Genomic DNA, 20,858 nt, shown 5'->3' on the forward strand with positions numbered 1-20,858 from the left:
TTTTTCGCAAGTCTGTGATGGTTATCGTTGAAGTTACTTCATATTGTACAAACATTAAGAGTACTTCTCAGTTGATTCAAAAAAGGAGTGCAGAAACAACGGTTGCTTACATGACCCTGTAGTGAAATGTTAACATACTTCGGTTGTGCATATGTTTTCTCCCCACTTTTATGCAGAGGTTCCATTATTGCCAATTATAAACTGTATGAAAGTTCAAAAATGGTTCAAATGGCTCTAAGCACTATGGGACTTAACATCTGAGGTCATCGTTACTCCCCTAGGCTTCCCATTAGAACTACTTAAACCTAACTAACCTAAGGACATCACAGACATCCATGCCCGAGGTAGGATTCGAACCTGCGACCGTAGCAGCAGCGCGGTTCCGGATTTAAGCGCCTTGAACCGCTCGGTCACAGCGGCCGGCTTAAGCTGTGTGAAAGCACAGACGGAACACAACTTGCCAAATATAAAAATAGAAGTAACAAGCTTACGTTTATTGTTTCGCAGCAGAAATAAAAATAAAGCAGAACAACTATGATGTGCGAGAAAACTATTTGCTTTCATTGTGGCGAGTTGGTTACTGATTTCCTTTTCTAGCGCTGCATTAAACCCGCCATATTAAGGACTGGAAGTTGCGTACTGTAACGAATACATGCCATGTAAAGAGAAAAATCGTTTATAATCGAAAGTACAATTAATTAAACTCATTTAATATACTGACGTAGATACAGAGAAAACAGTATGCAGTCACTACTATTTCGATCGCTATCATCATATTGAGGAATCTCGTTATTCGTTTTTCAATAATTACTGTGTGATAAATTTGAAGAACCTCACAGGTTACATTGACTTCCCCGTTTACCACATGCTTTACGAGAAGAGGAAGCACGAGACCCACTCAGCCATCACTCGATACATCCCGTTGGCGAAGGATGTCACCTACCACGTCACCGCACAAAGCCTATCGAAAGCTGAGTTGACCTGTGAACTTTACGCATAAACTAAAATTTTATTTCTGTTATCATAGGTCATCTGTCTTGAGCTGACTGCAATGTAATTAGAAAGAATTACACCAGACGCGTGTGACATTGGTGTTTCTTTGCATAGTCTGCACTTTCCCCTCTTGCTAGCAGTGGCTGATGTCGACAGGTTTCATTTCATTTCATATGTGCAGTTTTTGGCATCTTGCGTTATTTCCATCGCTGCCTAGGCATAAACACCGCAGCAGTGATGAATGAAAAACAGTCAAGTAAGCTAATTATAAATAGTGCAGCGCAGGAAATAACGCAAAATGCCAGAAACAGCAGATGTGATATGAAGCCTGTCGACATCAGCCACTGCTAGCAAGAGGGGAAGTTGCAGACTATGTAAAGAAACACCAATGCCACAGAAGACGCTTTAGAAGTGAAAGCCAAACACGTCTGGTGTAATTATTTTTAATCACATTACAGTCAGCTCAAGACCTGTAATGACATATGTTTACAGCTGCTACGGAAGATGGCCACACAAACAAACATATTAAGATTTTACCGTTCGTAAATATGTCAGAGCGGTTTCAGAATCGTATGGACAGAAACCGCGGAAATTTTGAACGAAAACTTTACATGCTTTGAAGTAAATATCCTCCCCTTGATCGTAGGAAGAGCATCGTACTTAAGCATGGGTTTCAATTTTTCCTTGTAGTCAAAGATATCTATTGTTTTAAACCCTTCGCGTTAATTCTGTGATCTGGGTTTCCTACCAAAATATTAGTTACATTGAAGCTACATATACACAGAAATGCAATTGTTTCTATTCCTTAACTGGTACCAATCCAAACGAATTGTATCTCACATCTTTTCTTATCTCTGGAATGCAAAGACGTTACTGCAACATCGATTAAGAACTCTATATTACGAAAACTAAGCAGACGTGGTCTAAAAAAAATTTCGTTGCTTCTCAGTAAAGGGAAAGTAATACGTTCAGTGGCATCTAGGCAGCTCATAAAATATGTAGTTAGAGCGAAACATTATTTTAGCTGGTAGAGGGATCTGTATGTAGCGTGAGTAGTATCTTAGTTAATGGCTTTGCACAAGATATAACAACTCCTTGGTTACATTGTTTATCGAATATCTACGGCAATCTTTTTTTCGGCCGAGGACGTTTTTATTTTATATTCTTCTTCATAGCGAGATTGCGTCCATTCCAAGATTTAACGTAAGAAATAACGCTAAGTAATTTAAATTTTACACATTAACGTACATTTTAGCGATAAGTGTGCCTATTGTGTATTTCAGAGTGTAGCACTGTGACGTTAATGTGAAAACGTTTTAAGACTAATGTTTGCTATTTTGTCGAAAATATTACTTCATGTTCGAATTACGTCAATATAGCTGTCATCTTAAGTCTCATCGGTCGAGCCATTCCTGTTATTTTATTGAATGCCAGTTGTCATTTCTTTGCGGTTAGGTCGATGTCAGTTGAAGAGTTTGGTCGTTTTGACGTGTCCATTCCTGGTATTGCCTGTCAACAATGCCGAAATAAGTAAATTTCGAGCAACACTGTAAAATCGTCTGTAAAATTTTGACATAGGTTTACTTCAACTGCAAACTGCATCGTTTCAAATATAGTACACAGAAATCTAGTTTTCATTTGTAAACAATAGTGATTTGTGTGCTCTATGGCTTTATCATATATGCGAATTTGTTATAGAAGTGCGCCTTGTTCTTTATACGCTCTTCAGATCTGCCTCAGATGTACAATTTTGTTGTGCCAATGTTTCTTTCTCATTGACTTTCTGCTACGACCTGAAAATGTCATAGAAGTGATGATTCACTTTCTGTGGCCCCATTTTAAACTCTTTTAACTTACGAGATATTCTTGTACTATTTTGCAAACACTGCATGCGTAGATGAACCAACTGGTCATAATCGGTGAATGGCATGTTGCAAAACAATAGCTTGGGTGCACTGTCTTTTGAGATAGTTATAGTCCAAATGAATAGTAAATTAACGTCCACTGTCTGCAGAGTAGTAAATGATTAACACTTGCAATTACTTTGCCATTACATAGTTAGGCATGTTCGAAAATAACTGAAATTGTGCCGTGCAAAGAAATGCTACTTGTAAACGATACAGTAAGGGAACATATCGCACAACCACCTCAAATAACACTTGTCCCTTGTACTTCCATAAGTCAGTCTTGTTTCTTGGCTCATTTGTTTTCGTAACTCTAGATTAAACAGTACTGTTACCGGCCTGGAACATAATTACCCGTCTCTCTGTCAAGGAAGTACGGATTTATTTGCGTAACTATTCGTAGTAAATACTTTCAGAATGAAAGACATAGTGGAATAAACTATCAAGTCATTATTTCTAAGAATAGGCTAATGTGGTAAGAGAGAAGCCACGAATATATTTAGAATGCGCACAGACTACAGGAAGTCGAATATACGACTGATAAAACTTTCAAAGTTTTCCAGCAACATCGGTTTACCTTCAAACTGCACCACCTTTTGGATGAGTGTTTTTCCATCATGGTGAAGTGGTGATAATTGCCTGGTAATGAGCATGGAATGGTCATCTCAAAGCAATGGAGTTTGAATCAGTGGCCGGGATAAGAACTTTTTTTCCCGTCTAGGAATCGGCATTCGTGGAGCTGAAACTATAATTGCTGAACATGAAACGAGACAGTGATGTCGAATATCAGGTAAGACTTTACCTGCAAGCTCAACCACTATTCTGACCTCTTTTATACTTCTGTTGTGTATATTCATTAAGAAAAGCACTTCTTTCACTTTACATCGTATTTGAGGTACTTGTTGACTTTTTGCTAATGTTCAAGTTTCTTTCCGAAGGCCAAAATTGTTTAATTAATATAATTTGTGCATTAATCTACGATGCATTCCGTTCAATTTCGTTTTCTGCCACGTTTCCAACCGACGTACACGTTCCCAATTTTTGGTGTTGAAGAACAGACCTGTTTGTTTTTTCTTCTCTTCTAAAAACAATGCTCTTTTTCTGATCACACGCTACCTATTGTCTGTAATATGTGATAAATCACAATCACTGCCACAAACGAGATGGTTGCTATAATGTGAGTTCAGCTGGGAGCGAACAGTGGCTCGCATCGCAGTTGAAGAACACATGCTTTTTGTGTTATAGTGGGCGTCATTTACGACGAAGGCCGAGTTTAGGTTCGTTCTGCGCATCTGACGTCACAAAACACAGTCAGCCAATGAACAGAGAACGACGTTGCCTGAGCTCGACTGCAGTGCAGAGCACCGACCAGTGTTTTCAGTTTTAGAATCGTTCAGTCATAATTAAAGTAATTGAACAAAAGCAATATCTTGATAGCAGACTTCCTCTTAAAGAAAATTTGGAAAAAACATTCTTTATGTCAATTGCTTCATATTCTATTAATTAATTGAACAAAACAAGCAATAAGCCTCCTAATTCAGGCAATAGCAAGGAAACGTGTTTGTATCATTCTCACGAACCGCTTTTTCGCAATAAAGAACAGCGGTAATTGTTTATTTCCTATTGTACTTCGATGAAACGTGAGTAATTCCTAGTCATACCAATAGTGTTTGTCGGTATTTTCGCGTGATGTTTTACATTCCTCCAGGAATTCTGTTACATTACGAGCTGCGCCAGCGTAATGGTTAAGGTGTTTGGCTGCCGAGCGAAAGGTTCTGAGTTTAAACCTTGTTCGGTGTCTAATATTTTCTTTATTAAAGAAAAACAATATCGAAGTGTCTTACTTCATGAATTTTATTTCTTTGAATGTAATTTTTTGAAATATCTATTGCTTTGTATCTTCTTTATAATCATAATAAGTTTTCGGTTTTTCTAATTTTGTCCTCCAATATTTCTTTTCACAGCAATTAAAACAGTGGAAAGACACACATACAATATTTGTGTTGCCTGCTGTGTTTATATGTCTTCTCTTCCGCAGTCGCTGTTTTACTATTCATATTGAGATATATTCTTTTGGGACAGTATTAAAAGTATTATTTAGAGCAGAATTTCGGCACGTACGTTGACGTGCTACTTGATTGTCTGACGCTATTCTTTGCTTCGCTGCTTTGGCAACATCATCATATTCAATGTTTTCGTCGACTGATCTACGTTTTGGCAAGTATTTGCTGTCCATTGCGACAAACACAAATCGTTTGCGCACTGCGCCTCACTGACAATGTATTTTAGTTTCCATGTGTTATTACATCCACAATTCAGTTTTGTGTACTTCGCTAACTTTGTTTCAATCAAAACTTTTTAGAAAAAAGCGAAATGACTCTGGTATAAGTAAAACTTTTCTTAAAGTCGCGGGAGACGGAATATTTCTCAATATTACATACGACACCTATCTGGTACTTAAAGTAAATGAGATATTGTTAGATAGTAAATTTTATATGAACTTTAGGTATCTTGTCCACATTTCATTCTCAACATTGTGATAACTAAAATCTACCATACGGAAAGAATACGCTATGGACTCTTACCTCTGCAAACTCTCCAAAATTTCGTGCAAAAGTTTACTACATTTAATGCTGCACAATAACTGCGTTGAACATCGAAACAAAATTAAGTCATTGATGGGGGTGAAGGTATCAGTCAAGAAGATGTGTAAAAATCAAATTTTTGGGGCAAATAGTTTTTGTGAAATCGAATGATAAGTGTTGCAAAGCTGTCGGAACACCGTGTGTCAGCACAGGCGTGCAGTGCAGTGATGGAAAAATCTCGAGAACAGCGCGGAATGCGGGGAGCACGTCTCTGTAGCAGCGAAAGGGTTAATGCGCGCATGGTGGCATTACTTCATAAACTGCGCGCTCCCCCCTAAACGTAAATTTGCGAACTATACTATAGTATACTATGGCGCTGCTTCTCTTGGCGCGTGCGTCGTTTGCAACTGGCAACGCAGCAATCTCCCGCGTGTGGGTCGGCATGCGCGAGCCGCCAAGATAAAACAATTGAACTATAATTCAGAACAGCGTGCTGAACCAAAACAGAACGTCGGGAGGAGTGCTCTGCATATTTAACTCTACGACCACGTCTCATGGTCAGCCCATTTGCTGCTTACCACGAAGGGAGAATTTTGATGAAACTTAGAAGAGTAGTAACAGTCGAAGCCACGAGGAAATTTATTCCAGTCGACTCATCTGAATTTCTCGTTCGCAGCTTCTCCTTAGAGTTAAACTTCCGATATCTGTCCTGCTACCATATTGTTGACGTCTGAGTGACTTTCTGTCAATACCGGTTCAATATATGTACGGTTATTGGACTGTTCACTACAAATTTAGTCGTATTTCCTATCTCTCAATGACTAAGTCGATATATTTTTGAAATACGGTGTGTGCCAATTAACCACAATGTTTAATAAATAGTTTCAAATTCGAAACTAGGTGTTTGATAACAAGCTAGTAATTTTTTGTGTTGCTAATACTTTTGCATGTACTACAAGAATTGCTCTATGCTTTTTTTCGGTAACACTGTTTTTAAGTCTTTCGAAATCGCTTAAAATGACGAGTACAATAACATAACACTTGTAAATAAATGATTATGGTACGAATTTCGCAAAATAGATAAGGACCTGAGTAAGAAGAGAATGTTACGCTTGTTGGCACAGCGCAAGGACCTGAGTAAGAAGAGAATGTTACGATTGTTGGCACAGCTCATATTTCATCTCCATTGCCACAAAAACATCGCGTAACAGACCTGTACCTACGCTATATCTGAAATCTTGACCTTTCATTTTTCACATAACTCAGATGTCATTGTGAAGGCGAGTGCAAGCATTATCAAGTCTTCCATCTCTCCGCTCCTCGTTACACAAAACAGTCAATTCTAACAATGTACGCACCATTTGTTGAGGTTATTTCAGTATTTGGAACATTTCACGAAATATTTTGTGGTGTTACTTACACCTTTACGTGTATTGTACTGTGATCGTTCTTCTCCATTTCCGTAGCAACGCTTCTTTGATTGTCTGGAAGCTCTGAGGGCTCCGCATTGATCTTCGGAACTTTGCTTATCGATTCTGTTTCTATTTCACTAGAAAAGTTTATGATCTGGCCCATGATATAGACTTTTTCGTTGTTTTATGACTCTTGCTACAAGCACTTAGAAAGATTCTTCATAATGAACGACAAAACAGACCTTTCGACCGTTCTTTTCGTTCAGATAACGAGTTAGCATGCCGCTCTCGGTAAGTTCTAACAAATTACTCGTCGGTGGCAACTAATAACCCGCTTGTATTGTGCTACGTTTTGATCCCTGGATATCTGCTTATGAATTATCGTTTGCAGCGAAACAGACTTCCTGCCATAAGTCACTAAAGCCACTGCGATGGCACTATGCCACTCGTAACTACATTCATATTCAGAAAAAAACAGAACACCCTGAGCGACTAGAGATAGGACGTCCATATTCACAGCATATGTAATAGTATTTCTGCAGAAATGATCAGCATTTGAACCACGTCGGCGCGCGGTTGAAGTGTCAACATCGACATCGCGGCGCAACAGCGCCTACCTGTAAAATACACCTGCTGCTGTCGTTGTCGCTATAAATAGAAGGTACTGGGTCAGTGTGACTTGAGCAGACGTGCAGGATGCCTCGCAGATGCATGCGCGAACCGTACCGTCAAATCAGTGAGTTTGAAAGAGTGCATATTATTGGCATGAGAGATTATGATGCATCCGACCGCGAAATTGCCGTTCGTGTGGGACGAAATGTTTCGGCAGTGCAACGGATGTGTGCCGAGTGCTTCAAGGAAGGCCATAGAAAACTACGAGATGGGTCAGGTCGCACTACCCAGACCACCGAGAGGATCAACACCTCATCCGAATGGCCTTGCAGTACGTACCTGCACCCTCCTCGGCTCTGGTCCAACTGTAAGGGATGAGAGTTCATCGCCCTTTGTTACGGCATGAGTTACGTGAGCGTCGTCCGCTTTCCGCCTACCATTGAAGAATGTGATGAAACGTTCTAGACGGCGATGGTGTCTGGAATGATGTCGCTGGGGACAGGAATGGCATAAGACAGTGTTTTCGGACGAATCCAGCTTCTTTTCGTTTGAAAATGATGGCCGCATTTTGGTTCGCCACAGATATGAGGAGCGCCAACACAGTGACTGCATTCGCACTTGACATACCGCTCCAGCTTAAGGCCTTATGGTGTGGGATGCTATTGGGTACAACCATAAATCCCAGTTGGTGCGTGTGTAGGGCACTATGACCATTGTCACCTATGTGAATGGCTTCCTGCGACACGTATCCATACCCTTTCTGCACAACACCCCATAAGGCATTTTTCAGCAAGACAATGCACGACCACTTGTTGCTGCACGAACACGTGTCTTCTTGGTGTCACAGGATGTCTGTGTTTTGTCCTGGCCCGCTAGATCACTTGTCGCCAATCGAAAGTGTATGGTATGTTGTGCAATGATGGGTGCAGCGTTGTGACCCAGTGCCAACAACCATAGATGAAGAACAATGTTATTGCAGGATGGATCGCTTACACGCGTTGATCCCATCACGCGTGGAACAAGTTATCTGGCGTGTGGCGGCCTCTGTGCATATTAGGTAACAGGACACATGCTGAACCGAGTTTACTGAAATACTAATTATTTCTGCAGAACATACTAATGTACATGTACGGTAATATGAACGTTAGTTCCACTTTTTTTTCTGAACGTGAGTGCAGTTAGGATGCTGCTGAAGAAATTTTCGTCACATCATTTTGACTATAACGCAGAAGAGTTTCTGCACTATACTAATAGTATTATGACCACTCTAAGCACTGAAGTTCTGAATTAAATGTAATAGGTTTTTGCAGTATTTCATAGAGTGTGTCACTTTTCATGTTGTTGAATGTAGAGCTATTCGAAACTAACAAATCGGCATTCGTCACTCGATTGCGTCATCTCAACCTTTCCGAACAATCTAAACCCATAGCCAACAGTGGCAACCATCTTAATTTTTTACCTATGTTGGATCACAACCGAAGCTAAGCCTACGATATTGCAGATTTGCTATTAACATAGGAACTACGGTATTTGTCCTCTTAAATCGAGTTTTATCTATCTCCATTTTGCGGTTCTAGGCGCGCAGTCCGGAACCGTGCGACTACTACGGTCGCAGGTTCGAATCCTGCCTCGGGCATGGATGTGTGTGATGTCCTTAGGTTAGTTAGGTTTAAGTAGTTCTAAGTTCTAGGGGAGTGATGACCACAGCAGTTTAGTCCCATAGTGCTCAGAGCCATTTGAACCATTTTTTATCTCCATTTTCAGAATCTTCGTAACATCTTAGTCTCTCTCTCTCCTTGTGTTGCATCTCATTCTCCCTTATCTGCCTACGAGGACCGTTGAAGCTTCAATTTTCATTCCTTTAGGGGGAAAAATCACAAAGCAAGACAAATAGAAAGACAAACCGTTGCCAGCGGTTCACTCTTTTTTAAATTAATACAGTTCATTAGCTCCGCGTGGTTTGAATGGCGTACAAGAATTGGTCGAGCTGTGTGATAAGAAGATCACGGACGACTCTTATCGAAAATGTGACGCTCTGCAATCCGCTCATTTGCATTGTACTATGGAGAATGTTGGCTCGCAACAAAAGAATCCGAACAATGACTTCCCGTAATGGAAACGAAAATACTTGCGTAAACATCTAGCCTGGCACTATTCGATCAGTGACGAAACACGCAACCGGTTCGGGTTGGCACCTATCGATGAGAAGATGAGGGTAAGTCGTCTACGGTGGTATGGACACGTACTTTGAGCAGACCAAGAAACGACACCAAAACACGGGTTTTCCTTGACTGTAAACAACCTATTGGGGGATCGGGACAACGCTGGATAGGAATCCTCTATATAGCCCTCAAAATAGCAGGTTTTCACTCTGACCAAGTACGACATCGAGTAGTGTGGAGACCGAGAGACAAAAGAACGGTGCCCGTATATTGCAGAACAAAGGCCAAGGAAGAAGAAGAAGAAGAAGAAGAAGAAGAAGAACCGTGACAGAGAAGTTGGAGTGGCACAACTGTGTTCGGCGTTCGGTTCTCAGTTCGAAGCTCAGGACTCAAACGCGACCTATTTTGTATGCACTGACCGATTACGGTCCGTTATGTCAGTTGAATCAGTAGCAGTTTTCCTACCCGAGTGTACAATGGTGGGACGTCATCTACTCGTGATGTGACATTTCCGTCTGAAAATAATTTTGTTTACTAACAGTCCCATAGAGACGCGTGTCCAACGCCTTAACCATAGCGCTATCTTCCTCGGATGTAGACGACAAGCCTAAATTCCCTACTTGCTTGAACGTATTGTGATGTTAAGACAATGGAATGAACTCTTTTTTTCGAATACATTTTCAGGCTTCTTCAAATGCCTCTATTGCGCTCTATCATAGATATCCAGTAACAGGTAGTGGAGAACAGCAAGTTGCCATAATAGTGTGTTAGGTGTTTCAAATATTCTACTATCCTCCGCTCAGAGAGATTCAATAACGTTGAATTCGTGGTGCGTCACAGGCCGCTACAGAGAATTCCCAAAGGCAGTCATGTGCCTTCATTGGGTCAAGGTCATGTGAACCTACTTTCGTAGTTCCATTATCAAGACGTGGTATTGGATGGAAGTACTACATTAGAGTTAAGTAATCATTCACTAACAGAGTCGTTCTTCCACTTCGCAGACAGATTTTATGATAGTGGACTTATCAATGCGTAATACAGGGCCAAAATAAGTGAAAAAAGTTCTAATAAACATTGATTTTAAAATGTATAGCTGCAGAGCTATGATCCCTTGTTCATCTTCACTACTGTGAAACACATCTCTTCTAATACAAGCTCTTTGCCATTACAAACGACGTAAAGAATGCAGTAAACGAGTGAGGACACGTTGCTGTGTTATTATCCATAAATACAGTTCGTAGTATAAAGGAAGGAATGAAGGAAAACTGAGCTTAACATCCCGTCGTCATCGAGGTCATTAAGAGTCGGAGAACAAGCTCGGACTGCGCCAAGGACGAGGAAGGAAATCGGCCCTGCCCTTTCAAAGGAACCAAAGAAATCACGGGAAACGCAGGTTTGAACCGTCGTCCTCCAGAATGCGAGTCCAGTGTGCTATCTACTCCAACGAACTGAGTCCCATTAGAATTAACGTATGCAGTGCACTTACCCAGAGCTGCAAATACGGTTTACAGTAAAAACATTAACAGATGTTTGCAGTATAAACTGGAGGAGTGGGTATTGAAACGAGCTGAAGACCCTGGAACTATTGTATGTAGGATTTCAGGATCTTTTGGAATTAGTCTTCCTCTTAGCTGGCTGATCGTGCATGAACATTTGCTGTAGCCATATCATGTACAGCATGTCCAAGTCCTTTGGCCACAAGGTCAACCTGCCAAAATGCAGTTCTGCCAGTGGCTGTCACAAAGCTGTGGGGAAGATCCATTTTACACAACAAAGGTACTGTTAACAGACGCCAATGTTTCCACGGGAGACAGTACTGACAATATTCTTAAACAACATGATTGGGCTGATGCAAATCCACACACAGCTGTAGAAGCATGGCATCAACCCTCATTCTCAATTACTGTATGGGTAAGCATTACTAGCGATTTACTAATATAACCATAGAGACTACCAAACAGCTTGGCCGCGCAAGCTGTCTATCAAATGACTGGCCTGCCCAGCTAGAGAAGGTACAATTCCAACAATGGCTGGAGACGTGGTTTATGTATAATGGAGCATCAGGCCATTTTCTCCGATATGTTAGAGAATACCTCACACAGATATTTAATGGCAGAGAACTGATCGGGGTGGTCCAGTGCATTGGTCAGCTCATTCTCTTGCTCGTACTCACTGCTTGATTCCCTCAGACATCGGACAGAAGCGTGCCTTATTATGAATGGACATATGCTGAGCTGCTTTAGCGATGCCTCACAATTGTAGTTCGTATGTAATAGCAAGAAAATTACATTAGTAGCTCTGCTGTTTCCTTATGACATAGTACTGTGTTCTAATTTATCAACTCATTTGTTTACTGTGTTCTTAGCTCGTTCATAATAACAAAGACCTTGTAGTAGAAAAATGTGTTTCACAGTAGCGAAGATGAACTAGTGATCAGCTAATAAGATATGCATTTTAGAACGCACGTTAGCTGCACAATTTTTTCTTCTTTTGGTTCATACTACCATCTTTAAAAAAACAGAACACTTTTTTAGACCCTGTATTGCCTGTGTTTTCCAGAATACTCAAGAACCATAAAAATAAAGCGACATGTTTTTTCTTAATACATCGATTTTCGCCCAATAACCATTCTACGATAATTTACGCCATATCAGGTTTCTTTAGTGTAATAAATTCCTAGATACCGCATTACGCAAGTATATTATTTCCCAGTGTTACACAGGCTTTCTTTGAATTGAGGCTTAGTTTGTCACTTACATTCCAAATTGTTGTTTCACGCAAGTCTTCCACTTCAGTTTTCAACGGAGTTATTACCCCCCCCCCCCCCCTCTTCTCTTGTCGTTGGTGTTACAAACAGAAATCGTTAGTCTCCGGTCAGAAGAATATATGTTCTTCCAGAATTCTTCTCGGTGGCACAAAATTTTAATTTTCACGGTCCTGATTTAAGGTATCTTTCACTGACTTTCGCTGATATAGAGACACTCAGATTTCTGGCGATTGTGATACGAGTCTATTCTCTTCTCGTTTCCATTCGCTGTCCACATATACATGCGCACTGAGCATTCTGACAATTTACTGACTGCTAAATTGTCTCTTAAAAGTGCGTAGAAACAAACGAAATTAATACGGATATCATACACCGGTGTGTAAGAACGAATATCAGCACATTTATTATAGGCGTCTGATAGTGACGTCAGCGCGACTATATTTGAAGGCGACATAAGAAACTATGGTTCGATAGCGTAGTATTGTCCAGCCCGAGGTATTTCATGATGAAAAAAATGAATTACGCGCCCTACATATCGCCATTCGTTCTACCACGAAGCATTGCCTATTTGCTGCATCTGCGCCTACAGCCGACACAACGAAAGACAGAAAATCTGGAAGATACAGGCCACGCAGAATGCAGTGGTTGATGCGCAGAGACCACTTTTCGTCCAAAGAGCTGGTCGAGTTGATTCATTTGTTCAGAAGAGGAGGCCGAGAAGCGTTTGCCACCTTCTGACTGGTCAGCGATGACAGAATCGACGCGCACGTCCTGGAGTCTTTCTCAAACGATCTTACAGAAACTATTCGTAAAAAAGATTCATTTTTTCCTTCTTTTTAGCTTCATATGTCGGGTTTATTTTGATGTGGCCATCAGATCGTTAATGCTCGTGGTTATCGTGAAATTTACGTGGAAGTAAGACACCGAGCGAAATTCGATACAGTTTGCAATGAAAAATAGGGGTCACTATGATTTTGCGTTTGGTACATGTTATATAATATGTTCAAACGGATGGAAAGTAACAATATTGCCACTCACCTTATAGTACAGATGCTGAGTCTCAGACAGGCACAACAAAAAGAGTTTTATAAATAAAGCTTTCGATGTGTGAGGCCTTCGTCGAAAATAGACGACACACACATACACATGCAAACGCAACTCTCACACACACGACTTCAGTCTCAGGCAACTGAAGCTACACCGCGTGCAGCAGCACCAGTGCATGATGGGAATGGCGTCTGGGTTTGGGTAAAGAGGAGGCTGAGGTGAGGAGGTGAAGGGATAGTAGGATAGTGCTGCTGGGGAGCGTGCAGGGGCGATGTGGAGAGAGGGTCGGGCAGCTGTGTGCAGTCGGGAGGTTAGACAGAGGGCAGGGGAGAGGTAGGGTGGGAGGGGGGAGGGTAATTGGAAAAAACGAGAATTAAAAAGACTGAGTGCACTGGTGGAATGAGGGCTCAGCAAGAAGGTGTCCCTTTGTTTCTTGGCCACAGTTTGTTGGGGCAATTCATGTCAACAGACATCTTGTTGGTTGTCATGCCCACATAGAATGCAGCACAATGGTTGCAGCCTAGCTTGTAGATCACATGCCTATTTTCATGTGTAGCCCTGCCTTTGATAGGATATGTGATGTTTGTGACTGTACTGGAGTACGTGATGGTGGGAGGATGTATGGGGCAGGTCTTGCATCTAGGTCAGTTACATGGGTATGAGCCATGAGGGAAGGGTGGTTTAGAGATGGACGAGTGTATTGTGTTCGGTCAGTGGATGGTGGAATACCACTGCGGAAGGAGTGGGAAGGATAGTGGGCATGAAATTTCTCATTTCAGTGCATGACAAGAGGTAGTCACAACACTGACAGAGAATGTAATTCACCTGCCGAATTACATTCTCTGCCAGGGTTTCGAATACCTCTCGTTCCAACTCCGACCGTGCCCTGAAAAGTGAAATGCCATACCCACTATACCTTATCACACCTCCCACAGTAGTATTCCGCCATCCACCGAACCTACCCCCTCCCCATCTCACCCCCACTTTCTGTCAATAGTGGGACAAAGTTCGTATGGCCCCACGTTCCATAGTGGCCAAATTTATTCAAGATGGGGGTGGTGATGTCATACAAGATGGCGGCATGTAGACTTGGCAACAGCACATTACATCATCCAATATGGCGGATTTTGGCGGCAAGTTCAAATTTTGGTGGGAAGATAGGTCAATTGGGCTACCTCCACTAACCTAACCCGCTAGAAAAAAGTTGGTGGGACATTAAAATGCCAGCAAGATAATGCATCATACGTCGAAAATGGTGAGCAAATAGACCAACTGGGCTACATCCGCTAACCTAACCCCCCACCCCCTACAAAATGGCGGCAAGTTCTAATTCGAACACCACACCGCTCTTATCTCTACTAAGCAAAGAAAATCGGAGGAAAATAGCTCTCTTGGCCTACCTCCACTAACCTAAGTCACCCGACCTCCAACTCTTCCTACGAACTGGCACCAACTTTTGATTTTTGCTGTAAACAAAATTCAATTCCCATATTCCAGGACTGATGACCATATCACTCTGGTCCCTTTAATCCCACAAACCAACCAACTTCGCTGACAAAATGGCGCGAAAGAAAAGACACTTGTACTAATCTCAGTCACCACACTGCCACCACCGCCTAATGATTCGTGGGGAAAGGACTTAGACATAACACTTTATTTAAACAATTCCATGCAGGTGTGTTCACCACAAGGTCAGGACTCCAAGTTTCTTATTACAAATCGCAACCACCAGAGAGCGCTCTCATCTGTGACGTAATCAAAGATGGCGACACCCAGTGTATTGACCACGAGGTCCGGACTCCAACTGGCTTAATACATATCGTCGTCACCAGAGAGACCCACTGTGACGTCATCCAAGATGGCGACCGTGACGTCAATCAAGATGGCTGCACCCAGTGTATCCACCACATGGTGTAAGATTGTACACTTGGCCTACCTGCACCAACCTAACCTCCCATCCCCAAGAAATGGCGGGAGGTTCAAATTCCAGAATGATAATGGCGGGAAAACCGGATTTGTCTTTATTATTATTTAAATAATATCATTCTGGTATGTTCGCCACGAGGTCTGGACTCCTAACTGCCTTAGTTCAGATTCTCGTCAGCAGATGGTGCCCACCTTACGTCAGAACATGATGCCTGTATCGTTATTCAAGATGACTGCACCCGCAGCGCCCACCACCACGAGGTCCAGAGTCTCCCTCATATCGCCTGCACCACAGGACGCCACCGTGACGTCCACTGTCTCTCACCCCACCTCACAGCCGTCAGCAGCAGTCTGCGCACTCCAGTGGCCAGTCGGACCGCGTGGGTCCAGTGACTTAAACATGTTTTGCTCGTTCGAACGTGCCGACTGCGAAGTCACAACGGTAGGTTGTCCGTTCACCACATGTATTCGTCCTTCCCACACGTTTCACGCCAAAATTGTTCGCCTGAGAGTGGAATCTTCCCCAACGTCACACAACCACTGGTCCACCACGTGTCTTGCTCGACAAAGAACGCTCTCGCTAAGTTAACTGACACAAGATCGTCTGATCTCTATCGTTCCCGCGCATTATAACCAGACAGACACCGCCACCCCGTGGACGTACGAACGCTTACGTCATACACCCTCGGTTGCCACCTCCATACGTGCGTCGGACATAGTCTTCTGTAAATATGCTAAACCCCACATTGCACATCTAACCTATCAATTGCCTTGGCACTTAATTAGATTTCAATTTTAATAATATTAAATAATTTAATTTACAGTTTCACATAGGCATGAAAATGTGTTCAACAACCAACTTTCAACTACTTTTCAAGGATCAGACCGCCACCTCTTCCTAGGAATCCTCACCGAGTTTGAATTCTGGCAGTAAAGAAGGTCACTTGCATCTTCGCTACCAACCTAAGAAAACTGCGCGTAAAGAAAGGACACTTGTACTAACCTCAGCCACCCGACCGCCACTTCCTTCTAGGATCAGGCGCCAAGTGTGAAATCCGCCAGTAAACAAAGCTCACTTTCGTTTTCGCTAACAACATAAGAAAATTGCTGCAAACGAAGCTCACCACCACCACCACCACCACTAACCAAAGTCACCAGACCGTGAAGTCTCTCTTGTGGTTCCTGTTTACGTACTCCACGTCGACGTCTGCTCATAGGTACGTATCGTCGGTAGGTTTTTCAGGCTTTACTTCCTGACTTGACAGCGACGACGGTCCGATGAGGTGCGGGCCTTGTGTTTTGCTATTGCTGCGAGTCTCGTAAATATCGCTTTTATTTAGTAATTTTCTCGGCTAAAACTCTTCCCTTTTATGATTACGACAGCCTGCGCCACCTAACGGAGGGAGTGGGGACGTCAAAGAGTCACAAAAGTTCATATTAAGCAGTCTGTAAAACACGTAAACGTTCAGTTAGCGTGTTAGTTAATGCCTACGCTTTCCGCCAGAGGGTGCTGACTTACTGCTGAATAGCTTTGGTTCCGTAGAATCTTTACTAATTAGTACTAGGTAAATGAAATAAGTACAACACTCTTGTACTTCACTTTCAGTCTATGTTCAAGGATTAAGTTGGTGATGGATGATGGTCTATTTCAAAGGTTCCTAGCCTGGAGAAATCTAAATAGCACCGCAAATACCGATAAGCCCGCGCCCTACGTCCAGATTCGCAATTAACGGCACACGACACTTTCAAAAGTTCACACATTAATATCTGAATACCGGTACCTCTGAATTCCCTCTATCAGCAGATAATTTGAGTTTATGTCGGCTATACGTCTGTAATGTTCCAATCTAGCGCTAAAGTACTGAAATCCTCTTAATACTCCGTTGCTACCAACAGTCAGAGATCGTACGCTGCATCACTTTTAATCTCCGTAATATTCTAACAGTTTATCGTGAATCTTAACACGATAAGTCGAATCTATTTATTATATCGCTGACTGACACGAAACAATAAAGGAAAAAAGGTGGCAATAATGACGATCAGGCCTTTTTACAGGTTTTTCATCACGAGTTTAACGTCACTGCCTTTTCCATGACGGAGCTTCCGTGGCTTGGCTGTACTTAGACGTTAAACTACTTGCTGATATACTGCAATTTTGATCTGCAATTACCGAACTCTGATTCTACACTATCTTCCCCTCTAAAAACTCTATTCTTAATTTTAAACTATTCCTTTTCTAGTTTTATCACTGTAAACAGAACCGAGGTGTTACATTGCCCCCCCCCCCCCCCCCAGAATGGTAGCCGTTTACTTGTTGCACGGTTAGCATTCTTCTAATACCATAAGGGTTACTACCTATGCTAACTTTTTCTTTATTTTGCATTTTGGCTATCCTTTGCGACTTGTTTCTTTTTCTTTTTCTTATGTCAGGGGCCATGGGAGGGTAATGTATTTCAGTAAATGTGCTTTTGGGTGCTTTAGCTTGTTTTGTTATGGATCTTGGTTTTTCTTTCATTGTGATGATATGCGAATGAATACATCGATCTTTGACCACGACGCATGTACATGCCGCAGATATTTCAAACTAAATGTACATTAATTTGTTACATGTTGGGTGGGTAGCCACCACTTATAAATTTCATGTACATATTTCATGTGTCTTGAGACTTGATAGGGGCCCAGCAGCAAGCAGCGTTATGAAGGTCCACATCACATCACCCGGTTGGGCTGCAGCTGTACTGCGGAATGCAGTGAGGACTTTTTTCTTCTTATGAGCCTACATAACAATGCAGTTACATCACTAGTTTCAAATGGCAGACAGATTCTTGTGTTACTTTTTATGTATTCGACAGCTGGCCGTCTCTTGATTTGGCTATCCGTCCATGCTGTCGAACCGTTAGTATTCTTGATTAGACATCTCTCGTTTGACTATTGACGGCTTCCGTCTATTCACAGTACCTAATGCTCTGACTACTTTAATTATTACGTAAATTTACGGCAACACTTCAAAGACTACTGTCTTGCAGTACTATTCATTATAACTTTGATGTCTATCCATCACCCAATAACACTGTTTGTGAAAGTGAAATACTTAATAATATCAGAGTTTATGATACGTAGGCTTCTGTCTATTTTCAATACCTTTCATCATAATCGTTATCCAACACTAAGAATATATTAATGAAGTATCAAAGTTAACTCATTAAAATGAAATTAATCAACAACACAACTCATTTCTACAAGTAACTTACCAATTACCATAATACAATTACTTCACATTTCAATACCATTCGTGTTCGATGACCACAAATCATCGAAACATCTTACATCTAGAACCAAGTATTATTTTATAAAAAAATTCAGTTCACATGTAGAATATTTTTAATCTGTATGAGGGTACAACCCTTTTATTTTCAACTGATCTTGTGATTTGCCTAATAAGCAGCTTCCTCCGTGAGGAGTTCCTAAGATTTTGAATGGTCCTTCGTATAACATAAGCCATTTCTTATGCCTACGGTAAATTTTTGACGATTTCAAGTGAGTCTTTAAGAGTACCAAATCTCCAACGTTGTAGCTAACAATTCTGTTCAGTGTCCGGTCGTATCTAGCTTTGCGTTTGTTGGCTTTCAAGGTTAATCTATGTTTGACAGTACGTAACATTTTCTCTCGATTCAGTTGGCTAGAAGTGCAGCTAGGCAGTGACTTAAACGATGAATCATCTGCTTCGCTTATTCCTATTACATGACATGGTGAAACCCGGTACTGGTTTGATGTAGTTGGTTATTCATTTTTCGAACATTGGCAATAAATCGATCAATTTAGTATGTTTCCTCCTCGCGTGCACTCGTACAAACTTATTGAAATATCTAAATAACTTCTCGACTGGCGAGGATTATGGGTGAAAGCGACTAACAAAAATACATTTGACATTCAATTTAGACAAACCATCCTTCCATATGTTACTGACAAAATGAGATGCATTGTCTGTCAGTACCGCCTTTGGTTTCCCAACCACTGGCACATACTTATTACTAAATATATTTCATAACTGCCTGGTGTTGGTACTTCGAAGCTGCTATGACTTCACATGTTTGGAAAATAATTCATAAAATGCAGCTGCGTGTCTAAGGCTCCCTCTCGACTTGGTCAAGGGTCCAATGACATCGAACGATACTAAATTTAACAATTGCTTAGGCACTATAGGATGTAATTTACCTTACGGAACTTCCCTTTACAGATTTTTGAAGTAACAATGTTCACTGATCTCCGCCACTCACCCCTCAGGTCCACAACGTCCCCATGAATGATGAACACACCAACATAGATCGCTAATATGTACCTTAGGTATACATACTCTCCATTTATATTCACTACCTGTAATCCTATGGTACAGAACATCATCAACTAACTTATAATTATTCTTAACTACATGTTGATTTTCATTATTCAGTAAGGTAATAACTTTACCCCAAACTGGATCTAGGCGTTAGATCTTACATACATCCGTACACATTATTCGAAAACTTTTCTTAAGACGGACTACGTCCATCTGCATTACATTAAAATTATTAGTGGCATTAGATATTTCAGTACGTTCACTCAAACCAGGTGGCAATCTGGGTAAAGCATCTGCTACGACGTTAGATTTGTCACTGATATATTTGATGCCACTGATATATTTGATATCAATATCGTACTCTCGTAGCAATAGATACCACCGAAGTAGTCTACTATGCAATAATTTGCAATTCATCGTAAAGGACAGCGCTTTATGATCAGTATAGATGTTTATCCTACGTCCGTAGACGGAATAACAGAATTTGTGTAGCGACCAGACAATAGCCAAAATTTCTAACTCGGTTACTGTGTATGCTCTCTCACAACTACTTCGAATCCGACTTACAAATCCTATAATGGAAATATTATCTAAATCGTTGCCCTCATCATTTCAGAAAAGCATAGAGCCGATGCCCGTAGCAGACGCATCGGACATTATACTGAATGTTTTATTCAAGTCAGGGTGTGCAAGCATTTTAGCATTCAACAAAGCGCTACGTATCCTTTCAAAACTGGCTGTACATTCGTCAGTCCACATCCATGGTACTTTCTTTCGCAATAACCTCAACAAACTATCATCGTTTAATATCTTATTAGGTAAAAATGGACGAAAGAACCACGCCATACCTAAATACGCTTTAAGTTGTCTCTTGTCCTTAGGATATGGCAATTTTCTAATTACGTCAAGTTTCTTAGGATTTGGCATTATTCCTTGCGGAGTTATCATGTCACCTAAAAATTTTATTTTATTTTTTCCAAACTTAGACTTGTTCAAGTTAACCGTTAGACCAAATTCTTTGAATTTTTCAAATGCTTTCTTTAACAATTCAAGGTGGTCCTCCCAAGTTTGGGTTGCTATCAACAAATCGTCCACGTAAGTGGTCACAGATTGT

At 41.3% G+C, this 20,858-nt stretch overlaps 1 protein-coding gene across 1 annotated transcript in view; it reads left to right on the forward strand.

The window, feature by feature from the left end:
- The first annotated feature begins 2,062 nt into the window (after positions 1–2,062).
- LOC126278580 (uncharacterized) overlaps positions 2,063–20,858 on the forward strand; it is a 281,516-nt gene continuing 262,720 nt past the window's right edge. Inside the window, exon 1 of the mRNA XM_049978789.1 lies at positions 2,063–2,196. The gene's annotated coding sequence lies outside the window, so the exon portion shown is untranslated. The remainder of the gene's footprint in view (positions 2,197–20,858) is intronic.

The sequence above is a fragment of the Schistocerca gregaria genome, chromosome 6 (assembly GCF_023897955.1).
Source record: "Schistocerca gregaria isolate iqSchGreg1 chromosome 6, iqSchGreg1.2, whole genome shotgun sequence".
In the NCBI taxonomy this organism is placed as follows: domain Eukaryota; kingdom Metazoa; phylum Arthropoda; class Insecta; order Orthoptera; family Acrididae; genus Schistocerca; species Schistocerca gregaria.